This window comes from Anopheles arabiensis, chromosome 2 (genome assembly GCF_016920715.1).
Source record: "Anopheles arabiensis isolate DONGOLA chromosome 2, AaraD3, whole genome shotgun sequence".
NCBI lineage: Eukaryota > Metazoa > Arthropoda > Insecta > Diptera > Culicidae > Anopheles > Anopheles arabiensis.
This window is the reverse complement of record NC_053517.1, coordinates 103,531,317-103,546,506: the sequence shown is the minus strand read 5'-3', so window position 1 is coordinate 103,546,506 and position 15,190 is coordinate 103,531,317. Positions and strand designations below refer to the sequence as shown.

The window sequence follows — 15,190 nt, the reverse complement described above, 5'->3', positions numbered from 1 at the left end:
ATATAAGTGAGTTTAGGAATATGATGAAGTTTATGACATTCCTGGCTGTAGAACATCGTCCAGGCGATGTTGAAATTTTGGTCCAATGGTTAGGTTATGTGAAAGATATTGTAAGAGCTAGTATGGATGATATTAATCATTTTGAATCTAACAAAAATCTGCTACTTGCTTGTCTTCTTGCTATTGTAGTGAGTTGGTTTCTTTTATCTTGAGTAAACAACTTATAAGAATTAGAACCGAATTATTTAAACTTATCCTATAAGGACGTATTTATTCTACTTATCTAAATAATAATACAATTAATATAAATACAGATTAAAAGAAAATTAAGGACTGTTTATTATGAAACTATTACAAAACACTCACACTTTTCTAACCACTTTCTCCGAGGAATGAGCACAACAATCGTCTCATAGAATATGTTGCATACATTCAGGCACTTGATGCAACGATTGTACAAGTACAAAAGCTATCAGTACTATGCTAAATAATAATAAGAGCACTATGCTTATGTTCTTTCCTTCAAAACGCTTCCACAAAGCGCTTTCCCTTGCTGCTAATAAGAAAGTGCAGATCAATCACGTGTTCGTTGCGGTTTTGGCTGGTTTTGAAACCTACTTTACCTGCCCCAGCTCGGACATGGAGTGAAAGATTGAGCGAGATTAGATTTTGTGGTTTTTTTTTGACGCCGCAAGCGTTACCACGAAAAACAATCATTTTGATTTCATGCTACATGCTGTAACGACTCATTTAGGAGGAAAATATCTTGTGTTAAAAGCTTCTTGTTGGTAATTACTCTTTATGAAGCGGAAGAAATGTCGACCCGTAACCACAAAATAAACCTTTCATTGTAAAAATTCGATAAAAATACTTTTACAGGAAATGAATTTACTCTAACACTTTAAAACAACACCGCACATCTGTTTCGGAAATAAATACATTTAACAACTTGTGCACAATTACATCTACAAATAGCACACGCGGCAATGGTGGTGTCTGTGCAAGCATCGTCGTGAAAATTGCACACCTGAACAATTATTTGCTCATCTAGTCATCAACATGTGCGCAAAAGGGGTTGCAGCTGAGCTGGAAGGACCCGTGCTACCACGATGGCAATAAATGCTGAGAATTGCAAATCACGTTTCACTCCCTGCTTTGGTGAAGGGCAAAAAAAGCACACACAAACACACATACACACACAAGTTTCCATTGCGAGCAGAGAGCGTCGGTGGATAAGCAAACCAAACAGAGCTGCAATCGTCACAACAATGGCACAACCCGTCGTTTGCATCGTGTGGTAGAGGGTTCGACCGAAAACGACCAGCGCCAGTGCAGCACCTTCCCACGGTTTGCAATAACAAACAAACAAAAGACGGAAGAGGACAGGCGATGCAGGCAGGATGCAGCGATGAGGGAAGGAAACAATTTGGGGGAGAGAAAAGAAAACTTACTAGCTGCCACGTTGCGCCGTTTGGCCGCAGTCTTCTGCGTGGCGCGAGTTTTTATGCCAATGGATTTGCAATGGAGCTAGCGGTTGTGTGGGACAAAAGCGACCCCTTTTTACAAAGAGGAATGAATAAAGAGAGCGATAGAGCTAAAAACAATGCGCACGATATGATCATTTGAAGCGAGTGGTGTTTTTGATGCGCTTTCGTTTTTTGTCGAATTTTAACACCGAAAACAAGTTCCGCTGGGAAGGGCAACAAGATAAAGCAAATAAAAGGTACTCGTTATGCCCCCGAAAAAAAAAGATAAAAAAAGCAAATTATGTTGAGATAAGTTGATGTTGGAAAACAGTAAAATGTATGAAAATAATGGATTGGCTTAGGATGGCGCTTGAGTTAAACTTAATTTTGAGGGAATAAATTGACATTTGAAATTACTGATAAACACTCACCTCATTCGTCCATTCTAGCACTAGTTTGAAGAGGACTCTGAAAAAAAAAGAAATTACATAGTATAATTTTAATCTACCACTTAAAAAACCACTATAGTTATTAATATTCAGCCAAAATACAGCTCATCGAAGCTAAACTAAACCGAAACAGTAATTAATAAGTGTGACCGATCCAAAATGAATGCCATTCATTATTTTGGATTTTTGCCACCGACCATAACGCTGATTGGAAACGATTCGAGCGCTGAGTGGCAGCACATTACACACCATAAAACCATCCCAAAAATAACCGAAATCTAATCAACCAACCCCCTCACACACTCACGCTTGATGGTAGTTCTTTCGCACTAAAATACTGTACACTATCAAAACGCTACTGCTGGGCGGTTGTTGTGGTTAATTACAGTGTTGCCAATTAGTAGTAGATTTTCGAGCTAGGATTGGCGAGGTGAAGTGGCAACGAATGAAACGAGCGCTACGGCAACTCAGGTCCTGCAGGAGTGTCAATTTACGGAGACGTTTCAAATCCACTTCAACAAATTTTAGCAAATCCATGCACACAAATTCTCTCACCCTGTCACCGCGCTGTGTGTGTATTGGTACGGGCGTTTGCTGTCAGGTGTCAGCAAGCGCCGGTGGCAATCAGACGCAATCATGAGCTTTCGAGAGGGCTGATCTAATAGTTGAGGTATCTATTAATTACCGGAATAATTAGACACATAATTATTAACTAGCATTATCGTGTGCCACCTAGCATCATCATCATCATAATCAGTGTCGCGAATCGGACCACCGCGTTTCCTGTCCTGCCTTGAATCTGGTCAACAAATGCCAGCAGATGTACAAAGTGTATGAAACAATCAGGCAAATTAATATGCCAACCGGCGTCTCACCGTCATTTGAGCTAGAGCAGCCAGAGCCGACTGGCAGGTCACAGTGTTCGAAGTGGCACGCCAGCATGCCACTTAACAGATTGATCGAATTGAATACCACACTGGCAGGTGATGCATCCCTGGAGGGAGTCAGTCTCTGTCCGGAGATGGCTGGGGAGTAGGATGGAAACGAGCAATTATACACGCTGGCACCGGTAGCATGCCCGCACAAGCCTGCACTAACAATTGCAAACTGCACTTTAATGCATCCCGGAAGTGTTCTAGCGATGTAAAAGCAGCGGTGAATGTGCGCGTGAGTCATAAGTGCATTAAGCTAGACAAAGCTGATGGGGTAAGTTCTTAACTACTGCAAGCCTTTCGAGAGAGGAAGCAAAGAGGGCAAAAAGAAGGACAAAAAATATGAAGAACCCACCCTGTTTAGTGCAAAAAACGCCTCTCTGCTGTGTCTCTGTGCTTTCTTCTGTGTAAAAAAAAGCATCCATAGTGAACCGACCGGCTCATCTTCCCCCGGACGCAAGGAAGCCAGCTCGAAAGAGCTCAAAGAAGATGGTTAAAAGTTTTCCCCTTTCCTTGGTGCACTGAGGGTGCACTCCTTGAAGAATCCACTTCGCAGCTCAAACGCGCTTGTCCGCGCTCAAGTACCCCGGCAAGCTCGTTGAGTTTTCGCTACTCAAGTAGCAGGCAGTGGAATCAAGGGTTGGTTGGCGGCTGGCTGGTTGATGCCTGAAGGTGCCAGCCAGCACGCCAAGCCGACCCAGGTTAACAATGGCGGCCCGGCTTGAAGCATCGCATCGGAAGCGTTTCGCATTCATCGCAAACGTTCCCATCTCGAGCATTACTTGCCTCGTGGCAGTAAATGGATGAAAATCCATTGACCGAGGTGTTTGCCGAGGTTGTAAAGCAAAGCGAACACAGCGAGTTGTTGCTGCACGGTTCAGGCGGGAAAACTTTGCTACCATCTCGCAACCCTTGCGCTCCTACTCTTTGCTACAGCGCCAAAACCGTATTGCGCTTAAAACAACGTCCGAAAGATACCACTTTCCGGGCGGTGTTTCGTTTCGGTTGGCACACAACTTCCACCCCTATTTTTATTCCTGAACTGAACCAGGGCGTGTGTTACGGTCCGGGTGCGAGGTTCGTGTTTGGGTAATTGCTTCAAATTACACGGTTTCGTTTTTCTTCGCCCGTGTACATCTTCAACGTGCCCTTCAAAAAGGATAAAGTTGTTTCTTCAAGCTCTTACTACTCCCGGGATCCCCATCCATGCTGGTCATCATCACTAGCCATAGTGCATCATCATAACCAGACACTCCGCACTCTCTTCACTTCACCTTAAAGCACGCCAAGAGAAGGCGACTCACTTTGACAGAGGGTTTAAAAGAGAGAGAGAGAGAGAGAGAGAGAGAGAGAAAGGGCGTTTACTTAGCCGTCAATTTCCTCTCATCGAATGCTTTCATATCGAAGCTGTTTGCGTTTGCAATAACTTCAGGGGAGGATTTTATCTCTCTCTCTCTCTCTCTCTCTCTCTCTCTTTCTCTCCTAATGTTTGCACCCTCTTTTGAAACAAAGAGCATGAACAAACAAAAGCTAAAGAGACAGGAACTACCCAGTAAGCTAACACTAAGTGCAGCGGAAATCTGGTGTCCGGATGGGTTAAAATGATTCTAGGGTTGGTAATCCTTGGGGCACCATTATCCTTTCCATGCTTGCTTATGTACCGAAGGAATTGGTCTTCATCACTGGACAGTGGAAGTGTTTAAAAGTTTTGAGTTTTTAAAGTAGTGAGTGGAAGAGTGAACAGGAAAAAAAGGAAATCTTTCAGACGGTCATCTTGAGGACATTAAACAGTTTACGCACTGTTTTAGAAGCTTCGAACTGCTATCTAAACGTGAAACGAATGGCTCGATAAGTACTGTAGATGAAGCTGCTGTGTGTGTTTGCTATCGGCCATCTACAATGTAAATATTATACAATTGAATAGTTAATTCTATGGAGAGATAGAGAGGGAGACATATTTTGCAATCGAAACGTCTTACATTCGGAACCACACGGCCCAACCACTGCATCTTCCACATCAATCAGAGTTGGATCTTGACTTGAATTGCATATTCTACATCACACAGATTGTAGCTTATAAGACACAATCTACAATCAACAGCACACTCCGCCACCACAACCGGGCGAGCCGATCGTTGCTAGCGGTTGGCTGGTCCATTTCCGACCCAGTGCGGCATAGACAAATCCATCCTTCCCTCTCCGGTAAGTGGTTACACGCTGGACGAGACCTCTTAATGTCTGGCTGCTCATGCGTGTGGCTTCAATTTACTGGCAACAGTATTTTATTCATCTCAACAAAGAGCGAACATGTCCACCCGATGCCGAGTTCACCAACCGGACCGTACGTACGCTTGGAAGTGCGTACAATTGCGAGCATCATCACCGCCCGGACGATGATAAAAGCTTATACGGCCTTTTTTTTGCACGACAATGCGTGTGCTGCAACTGGCACTGGAATGGAGAAAATCAATACCAACGTAAAGGAAAAGGGGTTTGCGTGGCAAAGCCGGGCGCTCGGTTCGGTTCAATAAATCGAGATCTCTATCGTGTACTACACACATCGGCACAGAGGGATGATGCTTTTCTCACAACGACTCGACAAAAGGAACATGCACGTTTCGCTCCGAGCGGTGTAATCTTTCTATTTACTTTGCCGTAGCGGTGAACGATACCATATGGTGGTTGAGTTTGATTTGTTATTTGACATGGAAATGTCGACCACAGTGACAGTGGCAAACAACGATGTACCACCACAGCAGCAGATGCTTTTCATCGTTTCGTTCTTGGGCCTACCCCCAGCCCTGATAGTCATCATTGTTTAGGAACATCAATATTCGCTTTTCTGTATTTTTGTTGCTTTCTCTTTACCGCCAGCAACCGAAATTGCTAGCGTTGGTGTCAAAAGAATTTGTTCGATTTTGATTTACGCGCAGCACCTGTCAATAAAGTCTGTCGAACACTGTGTACACAACATGGCAAGACAAAATGGTGATAATGATCGGCTCATATTTTATTTGACAAGACGAAGACCAGGCCAGAACTTCTGGAAAGAACTGGCAGGTTGGTACGAGGAAGCATAGCTAATGCTGATTTGCTCATTCATAACCTCAACCATCGGTTCACCTCCATTAGGTTTACCCTTCGAACCCTCCATTTAGTCGATGGGATGGCAGAACTCAGACTAACACCGTCCGGCACCGTTCCGCAAGGGGCATATTGTTTCTGGTTGAGGAATTTTTATGTGCGTGTGGTTCTGGGAAAAAGTTAGCCGCATCGTCGAACAACCACCGAAGGGCATTAGGATATTGGCTAGCCGGTGAAGTGGCGCGTGACAGGCCACAGCATCCATCGACCAGCAACCAGCCGTACGTACACACTCCCTAGGTGCTTGGTGGTGGGTTGCTATGATGATGCTCATAATTCTAGAGGTCAAGAAAGTTCCTATGAACAAATGCTACCGGGTGTAAGTGTGTCCTGACGGCGATAAGGGCTTGGTCTGAGGAAGGGCTAGGATGCCTGGGAAATACCACGCTCAGAGATGTTAGAAGTCACTGCACGATCATTCGATTAGTGACGATTTATTGCTCAAGAGAAGGGGAAAAGTCAGCAACAACGTTGCGAGCTAGCTTGGCTCGTAACTGGTTTCCATGCAGCCCGGGGAGTGAAGAAGAGACATAAGTTAATAGTGGAAAAGAGCGAGTTCAATGCAACCAATAAGGGTGGGAAGTTATCAGCATTGAAACAGTTGCACAATATGAATGGGACCGTTACCTTGGCGCTCGTTCTCGAGGATATCTGTAATTGGGTGCTTGTGAAGAAGATTCCCAGAGTAAATGTTGCGATGTTCATTGTGTTGTTAATGTCGTGTTTATGATGTAATTACTCAGCAAGGAATTAGGACTATATAAGCTTTCGTTGGAGTGAAACCCAGTGCTACTATGTTCAAAGTTTTTGAACAGCAAAAACTGTTTAGTGATTAGTCTCTTGCAGTATCATCACTGTTGGTTGAAGGATTGTTAATAACTAGAGGAAACGACAAGAGTTTAATGTTTGAACATCTGATTCGTGTAATCTGTACAATGTGTATTTGTTTCCTCGTCTTCTCATCTGAAACTCAGACGAACAAATCCCAAGAAAGTGTGGGACTTTTTTCCCCAATTTTTTCCCTTCAACAACCCACTGGTATCATTTTGAGCTGATTGACATTGGTCCCCTGAGGTGACAAGTTGAAATCACCCTCTTATGGAAGGAGATCATTTTTTGGCGTCAATTTTTGTGCTACAAGTTGGTCCAAAAAATATTCTCCAGAGTAGAATTGAATTAACCTCTTCTCAAAATGATCCAACTGAGTGCTTATCTTGAACGTGTTGAACGTCTTGAACACGTTGAAGAGCTTCACCGGCAAGCCTCCTATTCCACAGGGACCAGCCCCGTTATCCTTTCACCTAAACACATTTTACGGTGTCTTTTGTGTGGTTGTTTGTTTACAGTTCATCCTGTCCTTTTCCTCTGTCTAATCAACCATCGTTTGCTTGTGTGCTTGAGAAAGGATTAACACAAAATGAACGGTGTTGTGCTGCACACAATAGCTCGGGCAGCAAACTGAATGATATGCATTGTGCGTACGTTGCGCTTGCACGCTTGCACGGAGGCGTTATTTACACTGCACCCAATGCTGCGCTTATCTGCTCGCCTACCTCAGCGGGCGAGCAAAAGGATTTATCACTGGACTTGCTGTTCGTGTTGGTGCACCATTTGGTATCGCTTCGTTTTCTTTTTTCCTCAAACAAAAACCAAAACCAGTGAAGTAGAAAAACAGGAGCAAACGGAACAAACGCTATCTCGTCCCAACAACGAATGGAAGGGTGTTGAAGAAATTATAAACGATTTCATAAATAACACCTCACCTTTCGCCCACGGGACCGGGCAGTGGCACGAACAACCCTCTCTAGGGAAGGGAAGGGTAAAGTTTGCTCATAACAGCATCATTTTTCTTCTCCCGTTTTAGGAAGGAAGTTTCCATTTGTTTGTGTCTGTGTTATTTTTGTTGCTGTTGTTGTTGGTTTACACCCAGTTCGAGGTTGCGTCGCCGGGAATGATAAGAAGGACAACTTCTTCTAGGACTGCATTTACTTCGGTTTGCATTTGACACGGGGGCACGGGCAGGACAAATGGAGCGATAAAAATGGTTCAAGCTGAGCCTTTGCTGTCAACCAGGGAGCAGTTTTTGTTGTTGCTGTAGGTAAAGTTGCTTCGTTTAACTGTCTTTCTTGCGGGGCCGATGAAACGTTAAAAACTGTCAAGCCCGCGAGGATTTGCAACCTGACGTGCTAAGCCATGGGACAGGAGCAGTTGGAGTGACAAATAGGCACATTTTCCTGTTTTTTCTCATTCTTTCTCTTTCTTTCTTTCTTTCTCTTCTCTCTCTCTCTTTCTCTCTCTTTTTCTCTTTGTAAGACTTGCGGCTATGGGTGCACCGAAGGGCGAAGAAATAAGCAATAAGTTTCTTCTATTAAGCCGTCTTAAAGCTGCCACATTCCGTAGATTATCCAACGAAACCCATCCAGCCTATCCGGTTTTGGGGTTAACCAAAGAATAGAACATCCTATTCTTTCACTCCCAAGCCCTGTTTCAAGACTTAAAGGTTCCCGCCTCTCCCTCCCTCTCCAAATTCCGACCTTCGGGGAGGTTGAGTTAAGAATTAAACGAAACAAGCTGGAACAAGAAAGGGCAAGCGAAACTGTTCAAAGTCATTAATCATTTTCAATTGTGGATTTCCGGTTGCCTTGGTGCCGGATGTTTCGACCGCTGTTCCTCCCGGGTTTCCTCGCCCTGCGGTAGGCCCTCCAGGTGTGTTTCCCCCGCACACGAAACGGTTGAAGAATAATCGGATCGGTAATTGGAACCTTTTCGTTGTGCTCTTAATTAGATTCCTCCCGAGCGCGTAAGCGTGAAAATTAACTTCTCCCCTCCACACGTCTCTGCTTTTTGTCTTTTATTCAATAAAAGGAAAAGTAACAATAAACCTTACTGTAATTCAAAGGTCTTGTGTAATATTTTTGTAAAAATTTAAGAAAATCTTGCTTAAATGTCAGTTAAATATTGCGAAGTGAAGGCTGTTGGTCGCTCAATATTAATTTGTCTTATTTGTCTTTGCAACCCGTTACCCTTTTGTATTAATTACCATTAGCAAAAAGACAAGCCTTTTTAAGCATCCCAACAAACCAGAACCGTACAATGTTTCTGCTTCAATTTGGTATCGCAACACATTCGACCAACCGGAAAGCCCGACGACTCGCCTTATTGGTAGAAAACGGTCACACCACCTTCCAGCCACCAGCAACTGCTGACACGGAACCGTCGCCGGCATCAAACGCAAGGGCATCAAGACAGCAAGAATGCACTTAAGCGGAAATCCTCCGCCGAGACATAAAAGATAATCATCTCAACGCCATCGCGGGAAGGAAAATGCGTCGGTCAGAAGACGAAGTGGAAGATAGAATGGAAACAGCTAAAGGGTAATGGGAGGCGGCGAATGGGTCCACTCGGTCGGCAACACTACGTCCCTTTGACAGGGGAGTTCCCTGAAGGAGCGGAATCTCGTTTAAGGATTCCATCCACCTACTTATCCTTTTTAGCTGGCGATGAAGCAGAACGAGCAGAGCTGTGTGTGTGTGTGTGTGTTCTTCGTTTATGCGTGTTGGCACACACACAGAGCCTCGATGCTTTTCGATCGCGGACAAAACCGTTTTGTGTTTTCAACAGTCAGTGTATGGGTGTGTGTGTTTGGCTGTGTGACTTAATGGAGAGCTGAAGGAGCGTGCACGAGCGTGTCCTTAGGCAATACCCTCCACCCAGAGCAGATTTGACAACCACCACGATGACGATGCTCCAACAGCAGCAGTACTCTCCGCCGACGACGACAACGACGGTACCGTACACACATAATGAAGAAAATTAAAAAAGTCATAATCCTTTCCGACTGTCTTTCGACGCCGTTCGGCAGCACCAAACCGGTGCGAGTGGCTGCCTCGTTTCGAGGTGTGGGAGTGAAAAGTGGATTTTCATTCATTTCATCTCACCCCAAAAAAAACGGAGGGAATGGGAAAAGCGCGCTTAGGGATTATTCTTGTTCGCATTCGGATGCAGCAGTAGCAGCAGCAGCATCCTGCAGCAAAGACTTTCTTGCGCACTGACACTGTCAGCGGTGGAGTCCTTTTGAGGGATTTGGTGTGTTTTTTGTTCTGTTCTTTTCTTGTTCTGCTTTTCGTTCCTTATTGCTGGCTGTTTGCTGATACCTCCTGGTGATGAAGATCCCCACGCAACCACGGCCGGGTGGGAAGCAAAGAAAAGTGAAAAAGAAAAGTGACGATCCGAGGAAAGGGAAGTGTCACGTCCACTTGGTCAGATTGTTGGTCTAGGTTTGGATGGTCGCTTAGCTTATTGGATTGGTGGATTGGAAGAAAACGATGAATTTCTCTGCGTCTGTATGTCGGAAGACATCTTCCTTTTCGGTGCTATTGAGTTGCTAAGGGATAAAATGCACAACAGCGACAGAAGAGACTAACACAAAAAAAAAAACAGCAGTGGACACCAAGAAAGGATAGTGAAATAATTGTAGGTGGCAAGTGAACGTGACAAGTCGTCCATCGTATTCATCCGGTGCTCTTGCTCGTGAAGCTACCGTTGCTAATCCTGCTAGAACAGTGGAAGCAGCAACAGCAGCCAGAGAACCTTCACGCGAACGCAAGTACTCTGGGTTTGGATGTGGAATAATTAAAGCGTGCTGCTTGTTCTATGCAGACTTCTATACTGCGAGTGCAAAGCTGTCCGCAGGCCGCACGAGGCAGAAGGGCCAGACCGAGTACTTAATTGGAATGCACCTTTTAAACATTATTATCTTGTATCAGATGTTTCGACATGTACGCTGCGTCTTTTGCACACGATTGGCGCAGTGGCCAGGAAGGATGGTCACGGTAGCTCCGGGTGGCATACATAACTCATAGCCGGAACATCTTATCGGAAAGGTAGCTTTATGTCAGTGAATATCCTACACCACTGAAATGCCAATGAAACTCTTGAAATTTATCATGAAAAAGTTCGCTGAGTGGCTCTTCCTTACCGAAATATACAAAAGCAAAAATTGGAAAATAGAAAACTGTGAATCCGGCCCGCTCGTGCTGGTGCACCAATATTTAGACAGCAAACTGGTCGTCGGCGCCACCAACAGCTTATCTGGTCAAAAGTTGGCCAAAAACTTTCGGTTTTTGTGGGGTTTTTCTGCCTTATTTTCTGTCGAGCCACTCCCGGAGGACGAGGGAGGGCATAGAATTCGCTTGCTCAGAATGACACTGCAGGAGAGGCGGTTGGCGTCATTTTTCCCCCTCTATTCTGGCTACATTTTCTGCTGCTATGGGGAAGCTCAATCGTGCGGGCTTGGCGCATCGTAAAAAAGCTCCCGCTCGATGAACGATGGCGAAAGAGCAGCACGGCGAAACGCAACGTGAACTGACAAATGGTGCAAACTGGAAGTTGGAAATGAGGATCACAGTGTAGAGATATTCCTATCAGAATAAGCACACATACACACAGGCACATACACATACAAAAACACGCTCATTTCAAGCGTCTTATTAAAGGCAGCCCAGCTTGAGTTTGGTGGGCGCGGAAGGACACTGTGTGGATGAAATATAATGAAAGTTTGCCGAGAAGATATAACATTAATTAAAACGTCATCTTCAAACGAGTAGGTGCGAGAGATGGGACGAGATTTGGAAGGGGTGGGAAGGAGTGGTTGGAGGGAAAAAATGCTGCTTTTAAATCTCGTTAATGGCCGATCCGGCGGGAGTCGTACGGCAACAGTAAAGAGCAATGCAAACTGGTCAGGGATATCGAAAATATCTGCAATATAACGTTACTTGAGTGTGCGGCGAGAAAGAGGCATAGAGAATAAATGAAAAAGAAGCATTAGCGTAATGAAGGGATGTACTCGTTCGTTGAGTGTTTGTGTGGGTGTGTGGGTTAGTGGGTCTTTATTGTTCTTGAGAGCAGCTAATTACATTTATTAGCATTATGAGTAGCCGATACAAACAGATCTCAACTGTTTGATGTTGGTGCCATCTATTGGCAATAAATTGCACTACTACAATATCTATACGAGCTCAAGTGAAAAAATTATAAAACATTATGTGAATTACAGTAATATTGGGACCATTAAAATATACCTCCAATGCAATACAATTCTTAATCGATCGGTTAATTATTCACTAAACAAGCTCATTAGATAATAGCTTTCTTTTGTGTTGCGCATAAACTTGCACGATTTCTCGTTCCAATAAGCGCACCGAAAATACGCATTCTCTAACATTGCTTCTTCCCTTTATTCTTCTTTCGATCAAGCCCGGTTCCGGCGATGCCTTCCGGGCATGCCACCGTTCGATTTGATTGAGCATCGAGTGCTCTGTTTACAGTTGTTGCTACCGGTAGCTAAGCAGATTCATAAATTAGTCCCAACCCAAGCTTCCAAACGCTCCCTGTTCGTTACGTTTTGAGGAGAACTCATAGGCCACCATTGCCATCGCTTTTCGCCGAGCTGGAAGGAAGAATCTGTATCATCCGTGTTTGTAATTTACAAAGTTACAATATTTGCGCACTGCCAGCTGCTCGCGCTCGGCAAACGCCCAACATAAACATATTTATTTTTCACATCAATATATCCACTACGGGTACCTTTTCGGGTCGCTTGTTTCGTTTACCACACTGGCCGCCCTATAGCTGTCAGCTGTCCGTAAAGTTGTCCATCGTTGATGGCCGGGCGGAGGAGGGTTTGTAGGCCACGGCGCTTCGGTAGGTTTCCCTCGATCGGTTCGGCGCGTGGTTTTTGGTAGACTAGAGCTACCGCTCGCTAGCATAAGTAACACATCCTTGTGCCCTGATTTTGCTGTTCATACAAGCGTACCAAATCGTCCCGAACAGTGTTTGGCAAGCGTTTCGCCCATCGCAAATCGACCGGTAAGAGCGAGAGAGCATGATTAAGAGCCAACATAAAGGTCTAAAGCATATCTTTCCGATTTCAAGGCTCTTGTTTGTACGTCAATGAGCCAGCGCGGGTGCAGGCGAGCGAGTGAAGATGTGTAGTGAAATTTAGTTTTCCAATTCACCCCCCGCCCCCCCCCCCCCCTTCCTAAATGTGTTTATTGCCAACGCAAACATTGTGGCTGCGGTTTGTGGGTTTTGTTGGTTGGGTGATGTTAATAAATTGCTTAAAATTCGGTCGGTTCGGTGTGCACCGATTCCGACGCAATGCTAACGGACGGTGTGCGATGCTATTAGTGAAATTAGAAGCGCTCCGAAGGGCCCGCGCTTTCCGGGAACGGGCTAGGAGCTGGTAGCTCCCAAGCTGGTTCGGGTGATTGGTACAGGGGCTGTGCCCAGCCCAGATCCCAACTCACCGTTTCAGTTCGGTTTTGTTTTCGATCCAAAGGCGTTCAGATGAAAGAGTGGTCTATTTTGTTGACGAGAAATGCCAACGAACCAAGCTCCCCACCCGGAATTATATCGTCATCTTGCTTGGTGCAAACGTGGCTGTGATAAGGGGTGGTTTTTGGAACGGGGGAACTAATTCATGGTACGATCACAGGGTTTAGATGTTTGTTGATAAAATATTCCAAGACAAACTGAGATGAATCTTGTTTTTCGTCAAGCGTACATTGACTGGATTGCTAAGAATGTTTGCGGTTACCTCAATCAACGTGCCAACCATTGAGCATCCGAACTGATTGACAACGGTGTCGGCAGCACTGTTACACTCACCTGCGGAAGAAAGGAGAAAAGTGATATAAAATTAAATCGATGCTTGCTCCAAGGTAAGATTCGCTTTTGCGACAACTATTTGCACTGATAGATGCCCTATCATCTTTGGCAAACGATGAAGCAATCAAAGGCCCGACCGAATGAAAACATCAACGTGCTCAAACGAAATCAGTACGCTTGAGCAGTCAAAGGGCCAGCCCTTGTGTACGAACTGTTGTTACCGATACAGACGGTTTTGAGGAGGAGAAGGCTGTGTACGGCGTGCTATTGTGGCAATCATTAGTAACGATTTGCCGTGTCAGTTGTGCTGCAGTTGTTCTGCAGTGCGACGAATGGCTTTCCTCTGCTAAAGGTTGCGTTTCTTTGTGTGATTCCTCTTTAAATGAGTTTATTTGTTTAGTAAAGATAGCTAAGTTTATTGAAATAAATAATTGAGAATAGAAAGTATAATAACATAAAACTGAGTGAAAAATATGTAAATAACTGCACGGCTTATTTCCGATGGAGACGCATGGTAGCTTGTAGATTTTATGGAATAATAATGGAAGAGATAACTGAAGTAAAATACAATAAATAAAAACAACTTAAATTTGAATGATAATAATAGCATGATAGCTTAACTACTGCATTCAACTAGAGCTATTCGAAAGATTATTTCTTAAGAAATTATGTTCAAATAAATGTTATCGAGCCAGAGTTACTTTCTACTTAATAAAATAAGATCCTTGGATGGATAGCACGAAACAATACCCAGAGCATGTTGCTTCGTCTAAGCAAACAAACAGTGCACATCAATTTTAAACATTTTAAAATTAAACGTTGCCATTTGTTATGTATCGCTCCTGTGTCCATTGGTCTACAAACCGAACCATTCGCAACCCAAATGCCATTCGTAGATTGTGGAACTACATTACTGTTCAGCATTTTTTCATCCTACAACCGACTGTGACCTCAAGTCACCAAGGGTCCTATTTACGGCTCTTACTATTGCCAATTCGCCCAAACGAAAGAAAATGAATGCAATTCATTTCCGGCCGGATGGTCAGAAGCGAACGCTATCGGGTCCACCTTCCATTCTCCCATCACCCAACGCAGAAAGTGGAATCGTTTCACGCGTTTACGATACCCGCGCTGCCAGAGCATGGATGCAAGATAAAAAAAAAAAAACCAGCAAACTTCACACAACACACAAAACAATACCAACAACCACCAACCAGCAAACCGGAAGCGTGCCGTCTAGACCAAGCGGGCCACACAGATTCGTTGCATACACAAATCGCGCTCCGCGCGCTGCAAGAAAAATCGTTCATCGTTTAGTGCAAGAAGGGGGAATCCCATCTTCCACTGACCCATCCACCAACGATAAAATGGGGGAAAGACTTTTGAGTTTTTATTCTTTCACTTCCCAACCGCCGGACGGTCCAAACACATCCCGAAACCATCCGGGGTGGGCGAAGATGGCGAAGCAATATGTTTTCCTAATTTATTGGCCACCAAAAAGCGAGTTATGGCCGGCGTCGGTGTTTAGTAA

At 44.5% G+C, this 15,190-nt stretch overlaps 1 long non-coding RNA gene across 1 annotated transcript in view; it reads right to left on the bottom strand.

The window, feature by feature from the left end:
- Positions 1–15,190, bottom strand: part of LOC120896866 — a 130,120-nt gene that overhangs the window by 64,282 nt on the left and 50,648 nt on the right. The window contains exon 3 of the long non-coding RNA XR_005738470.1: positions 1,898–1,934. This is a non-coding gene — a long non-coding RNA (uncharacterized LOC120896866). The remainder of the gene's footprint in view (positions 1–1,897; positions 1,935–15,190) is intronic.